Here is a 7,220-nt window from a genome sequence, read left to right on the forward strand (position 1 = left end):
ACTGATATCTGATCCCGCCTATCACTGGTCGATTAACAAATCAGACCTTTGCTTCGGGGGCATCCTTAAATGACTGACACCAGTATTGACCCAATTGAATTAAAGCTCAGGTCAATTGACATCTCAACGCACTAATTGTACGACAGACCCTGGTTCAGCGCCCAATCACAGGCAGTCGAGGGAGGGATCATCACGTTCAACCTTTTAACGACCTGTGGGTTTCTATGGGACCGCCAGGCGACGGTCGACGTCATTCTGATTGACGTCGCACTTCACCACTCATTACCACGCATCAGGGCGATTCATGGGGCGGGGCATGTGGTGTCATCACTGTATCGTTTCAGTCAGAGTTTCAGTCAATTTGGCAATCTGACTTCATGATGAAATTTTCTCAAAATTCGCGATGAAATAAGTGCCCGTATGTGTCACATGTTGGAGACAGACAGTTCCACCACTACATCTGTAGACCACTCGGCAAAGCATTGATCCAACATTTGATTCTCCACATGCTAATGAGAATGATGCAACTTACAATGTATTGTCTTAATGATTGACAAGTATTTCGAACTCAGATGCAACGGCTTGCAAGAAGGTTTCTATAAAACAGCTATTTATATAGCACCACAGAAATATCTCAAGGCACGTTTCATGGGGACGTTATAAAACCTGGACACTGAGTTACGTTTAGGACTAATGGTCAAAGGTTTGGTCAAAGAGGTAGGTTTTAAGGACTGTCTCAAAGAAGGAAAGTGAGGCAGAAAGACAGATTGATCTAGAACGTACAGCCCAAGCAGCTCAAGGCATGGCCGTCAACAATAAAGATATTTTAATTGGGAGAACACAAGAACCGGAATTAGAGGAGTGCTGGTGGAGGGTATAGAGATTAGAAGGAGGGATTTGAACACATGGATTAAAATGTTAAAGTGATGACGTTGCTTGATTGTGAGCCAATGTCAGCTACAAAGCACAGAATGATAAGGGAACAAGATTTCGTTGGGACCGGATCACGTGTACAACTTTGTGGAAAGTAGGGGAGTGATTGCTGGGCCATGGAGGAGGTGCTGGAAGACTGGAGGTTGCCTGACATGGTGCCACTATTTAAGAAAGGAAAAGCCAGGGAACTATAGACCGGTGAGCCTGACATCGGCAGTGCGCAAGTTGTTGAAAGGAGTCCAGAGGGACAGGATTTATATGTATTTCGAAAGGTAAGAACTGATTAGGGATAGATGGCTTTGTGCATGGGAAATCATGTCTCACTAACTTGATTTGAGTTTTTTGAAGAGGTAATGAAGAGGATTGACAAGGTCTGGGCAGCGAACATGATCTATATGGACTTCAGTAAGGTATTCAACAAGGTTCCTCATGGTAGACTGGTTAGCAAGGTGAGATCACATGGAATACAGGGAGAACTAGCCATTTGGATACAGAACTGGCCCGAAGGGTGGTGGTGGAGGGTTGCTTTTCAGACTGGAGGCCTGTGACCAGTTGTGTATCACAAGGATCAGTGCTGGGTCCACTGCTTTTTGTCATTTATATCAATGATTTGGATGTGAACATAGAAGATCTGGTTAGTAAGTTTGCAGATGACACCAAAATTGGAGGTGTTATGGACAGCAAAGATTACCTCTTGATCAGTTGGGCCTATTCAGATATCCATCCAGATGCCTTTTAAATGTTGTAATTGTATAGCCTCCACCACTTCCTCTGGAAGTTCATTCTATACATGTACCACCCTGTGTGAAAACATTCTAAATATTTCCCTCTCACCTTAAACCTATGCCTTCTAGTTTTGGACTCAGGTACCCTGGGAAAAAGATCTTGGCTATTCACCCTATCCATGCCCCTTATAGTTTTATAAACTTCCATAAGGTCACCACTCCAACTCCAACGCTTCAGTAAAAATAGCCCCAGCCTATACAGCCTCTCCTTATAACTCAAACCCTCCAATCCCAGCAACATCCTTATAAATCTTTTCTGCACGCTTTCCAGTTTAATGACATCCTTCTTCTAGCAGGATGAGCAGAACTGTACACAGTATTCCAAGAGTGGTCTCACCAATGAGGGAGGAGGCAAATTTGATTCTGTTGCAATTGAAAAGATGAGATCCAGTAAAGGGCAGGTGAAGCAGTCATTTCCTATCAATTCGGCCCATTCACAGCAACTCCAGTGTTCCCAAAAGAGCTCTCCAATTAGACACTATTCCCACACACCTCACTCCTACTCAACAACTTAAAGATTTTTCATGTATTTACCCATTTTCCACTTAAAGGGAATTCTTGTGCAGTGGTAATGCCTCTACCTCAGAGCAAGGAGAGCAGGGCTCAAGCCCAACCTGCTGTGGAGGTGTTAAAACACATCAATAAACGGGTTGATTAGAAAATATTTTTAAAATTCCATTTCAAAGCCACAGTATAAAAAGAAAAATTAAGGGGAGGCAATGGCCAAGTGGCATTAAAACTGGACTGTTAATCTGGAGACCCAGGTAATGTTGTGGGGTTTTGGTTTGAATCCCATCATATTGCAACAATTACTATACTTCAAAAACACTTAACTTGCTGCAAAGCACTTTGAGACATCTGGGACTTGCAAAAAGCGCTACATAAATGCAAGGCTCTCTTTTTGGAATATTGTAGGTGCCTTTTGTAATGAAGGGAGCATTTGTTAAAAATAAGGAGCTGAAGGTAAAATAGAATAAAATATTAGTGAGAAGCTGAAATTAATGCAATTGAAAAATAACAAAATATGCAAACATTTTAAGTTTATATTGACAATTTTCATTTGAAATGTACATATGGGAATTTATAATGAAAGTGTATGAAAACATGGAGACAAGGTTTGTGAGAAGATTTGTAGCTCGGGTGCTCATTGTTGTGGTTCTGTTCGCCAAGCTGGGAATTTGTGTTGCAGACGTTTCATCCCCTGTCTAGGTGACATCCTCAGTGCTTGGGAGCCTCCTGTGAAGCACTTCTGTGATGTTTCCTCCGGCATTTAAAGTGGTTTGTCTCTGCCGCTTCCGGTTGTCAGTTCCAGCTGTCCATTGCAGTGGTCGGTATATTGGGTCCAGGTCGATGTGCTTATTGATTGAATCTGTTGATGAGTACCATGCCTCTAGGAATTCCCTGGCTGTTCTCTGTTTGGCTTGTCCTATAATAGTAGTGTTGTCCCAGTCGAATTCATGTTGCTTGTCATCTGCGTGTGTGTCTACTAAGGATAGCTGGTCGTGACGTTTCGTGGCTAGTTGGTGTTCATGGATGCGGATCGTTAGCTGTCTTCCTGTTTGTCTTATGTAGTGTTTTGTGCAGTCCTTGCATGGGATTTTGTACACTACATTGGTTTTGCTCATGCTGGGTATCGGATCCTTTGTCTTGGTGAGTTGTTCTCCGAGACTTCATTCCACTTTTCAAATTCCCTCCCACTATTCACCCCACAATCACCTTTGTCCCAGATCCTATCCTCCTCTCCTCCTCATCCAGATTCCCAAATTTCTAGCTTACAAAGAACAAGGAACAATACAGCACAGGACTAGGTGTTTTATTTCTCAGTGCATTTGCAATTGACTAATCCCCTTGCCCCACTCATTTCCAACATTTCCTCATGTATATAATGATTTCCCTCATTAAAAACAGCCCTTCCCATTCTCCATGTCTTTCCCACCAGTAACTTTTCCATCGCTGCAAACCACTTATAGATACAAATAGAACCCAACTAACAGTTGTGTAGGAGTTAGTAATTAGCAGGAACACAACATAAGGAGTTCAACTAACATTCCAGATAGAAGCAATTTTTACATTCTGAGGTTATGGACTCACAACAATCTATTAGCTACGTCACAGTTCTGCATAGAATATAATACTATTCATACAATTCAAAAAATTCCCCTTGCCAAATGAATCATCTGATTGTATTTTGAGAAGTTGCTGTCTTATCAGTTTTGTTTTCATCGAGAAATCGGTTTAATTCTCACCTTGTCTCTAACTTTAGTTCTACTTTGTTTATGAGAAGAAAATTGATTCTTGAAGAAATTTCATTCTTGCCAAATTTTGTCTTTTCTTGCCAAATTTTAGTTTGACTCTTGGAAAAATGCAGCATTTCTGTTCCTTTCAAATTTCATGTTTCAACATCAGCCCACTATTGCTTTCCTTCTGCACAGTCTTTGAAAGCCTAAACAATAATAAATTAGACATTGAAGAACATCTGAAACTTTAAATCTTTGCAACAAACCTCAGAAATAATTTAAACACCTGTCTCATCTCTGGATATCAAACTTTAGCTTGAATTTAGTTCTATGAAATAAATCTTACTTTAGCTGACAATAACATTACTGCCCATTACATCTCACCATGACATCCAAGCAAATAAGGAAAGAACATACATTTACATAGCACCTCTTAAAAGTTCAAGATGTCCCAGAGTGCCTCACTGCTAATGAGTACTTCTGAAGTGTGGTCACTATTGTCATTGGACAGGATGCGGTAGCCAATGTGCACATAGCAAGCACCTGCAAATAGCAATGATTAAATGACAAGGTTATCTGGTGGGCAAAACTCCATAAACAATTGGTCCTTACACTGAAATCAGTGGTGAAATAAAATATAGGGACATAATAACTACAGGTAACTTGATTAACGAAAAAGTCAAAGGTAGTCAGGGACAGGCAGGAAAGTGGAGCTGAGTCCACAATCAGATCAGCCATGATTTTATTAAATGCTGGAGAAGGCAAGAGGTGCTGAATGGTCTGCTCCTGCTCCTAACTAAGCAAAACATGCAAGTAATCTCCATAATGCTCTAGGTATCATAGTTCTGTCATATCATATGTCTGCAAGAACTCACATCCCTTGTCCCTCTAGATACCCCTCTTTCACAATCTTGCTCATGCCCAGTTCAGAGGGACCATGTGACGCCCAATGCCATGTTCAGATCTTACATCACTAATGGATTCAATTTGATGCTATATCGTCATCAGTTGTCCTTCAGTTCAAGGGTGACGTCTAATCAGGGTCATGAGTTTCTGCCAGTTGTCTTCATGTGACGATAAAGGCCAATTCTCAAACCGCATATCACTGAGCATGTGGGAAAGGATGATCCCCAAGATGTTAGGATCTGGAGTGCAGTTTCCTTTCTTTCCTTCTCTGCTGCCACTCTGCCTTGTCATTACAGCACTCGGACTCAAACTGTGACACAGCTTGATGGGCAAATTGCTGATATTTTGAACAATTGTTAAGCTCCTCCCCAGTTATTAATATCAATGCTACCACACATTGAGTAACATTTCAGATGGTCTTTGAAACGCTTTCTTTCCTCCCCGGATGGCTTTGCCCCCTATATTTGTAGTCTCCTTCAATCCTGTGAGATCTTTGTGCTTCTCCAATTGTTGCAGCCACCCACACGTCCAGATTTCCATTGTTCCATCATGGGTGGCTATGCATTCACTGCCAGGTCCCTGAGGACTGGAACTTCCTCCGTAAACATCTCCATCACTCTCTGTCCTCTTTTGCTTTCTTCTTTTAAGATGCTCCTCAAAAATTAACCTCTTTGACCAAGCTTTTGGTCATCTTACCAAATATTTCATTATGTGGTTCAGTGTCAGATTCGTCTGACTACTCTTGAGTTTCTTGGGGATATTTTATTGCATCAAAAGCTATATATAAAGACCAGTCATTCTTCACATAATTATAATTTCATTCATTTTATTTGAGCTATTTTTAAGTTGGTATGGACCATGTGCACAATGTAGTTCTTTCACAGTGCCATTGTCAATCATCCCTCTCTGCCACCTTCCAAACCCATGACCTCTACCATCAAGAACAGTGCTTCCCAAATAATTTCCCACTGAGACTCTATTTCAAGTAGTGAAAATTGCCATGACATCTCTGAGAGAGTGGGATAGGAAGAGCTGGGTAGGAGACAGAAGATCTGAAGAAGTTCTGAACAGTGACTGGACTCGAAACACTCTTTTTCTCTCTCCATGCTGCTAGACCTGCTGAGTTTCTCCAGTAAATTTCTGGGCTTTTTTTTTAGACACAAGACCTGTTGCCTTTGCTTCCTTGGATTCCTGACCCCAACTCTGACTGAGGCTGGAGAGGGGAAGAGGCAGGAGGCAGCAGACGTAGGGGGAACACCACCGTGTCAGTCTCTTACCCCCCCCCACAACCACGTTGAGGGCAGTGTGTGGTTATGCCCAGAGACTGGTATACATGAAGGCAGTACCCTTCTCACCACACGCCAAGCAGTGTCTTGGTGCTTATTGGAAAGTTCTGGTGAGGAGGCAATCTGCCAAATGACTTTGAAAGTCTGCTCAGGAAACCACGTGACTGGATCCACCCTTTCCTTTTTCCACAGGGTCTCAAGGATGCTGCGTGTTGTCCACTGACTGATGGACATGTGGTCCACCGTGTTTCTCTTTGCAAACTTTTCCACAAGGGACAGGTGATACATAATGATCCAACTACTTGGCGTGTTCCACAGTGCTGAGGCCAGACCCATCCTTCACAACACCAGGGACAGGTAGAACCTCAGTATGTAATGACACTTGACGTTTGCATACCGAGGGTCTACGCACAGCTGGATGAAGCCACATACAAAGGTGATCATTAGGATGAGGGTACCTCCTTCCTCCCCTTATCCAGAGTTTTGTACATGGTGTCTCTGTGGACATGGTCCATCTTTGACCACCAGATGAAGTGCAAGATGGCTCAGGTGACTGCTAAGGCTACAGGTTTGGGGAATGAGCCAGACCTGTACCAGGTGCAGCAACACATACTGTAAGGCCGTCTCACCTAACGTCCAGGTTTTTACCCACAATGGAGAGGGAGCAGTACCTCAACTTGGAGATGCTTTCCTCCCAAGTTTTTGCACACCAGCTGGCCCTTCCAAACCACAAACCCAGCACCTTCAGGTAATCCGTCCTGACAAGGAAGGAGATAAAAGGTTCAGTCGGTCCAGTACCCTTCCACTGACACTCTCATTCGTTTGGCCGAACTGGTCCTCACCCTTAACAATTTCTCCTTTGAATCCTCCCACTTCCTCCAGACCAAAGGCGTAGCCATGGGCACACGTATGGGCCCCAGCTATGCCTGTCTCTTTGTTGGCTATGTAGAACAGTTGATCTTCCGTAATTACACTGGCACCACTCCCCACCTCTTCCTCTGCTACATTGATGACTGCATTGACGCCACCTCGTGCTCCCGCAAGGAGGTTGAGCAATTCATCAACTTCACCAA

This window comes from Chiloscyllium punctatum, chromosome X (genome assembly GCF_047496795.1).
Source record: "Chiloscyllium punctatum isolate Juve2018m chromosome X, sChiPun1.3, whole genome shotgun sequence".
In the NCBI taxonomy this organism is placed as follows: Eukaryota; Metazoa; Chordata; class Chondrichthyes; order Orectolobiformes; family Hemiscylliidae; genus Chiloscyllium; species Chiloscyllium punctatum.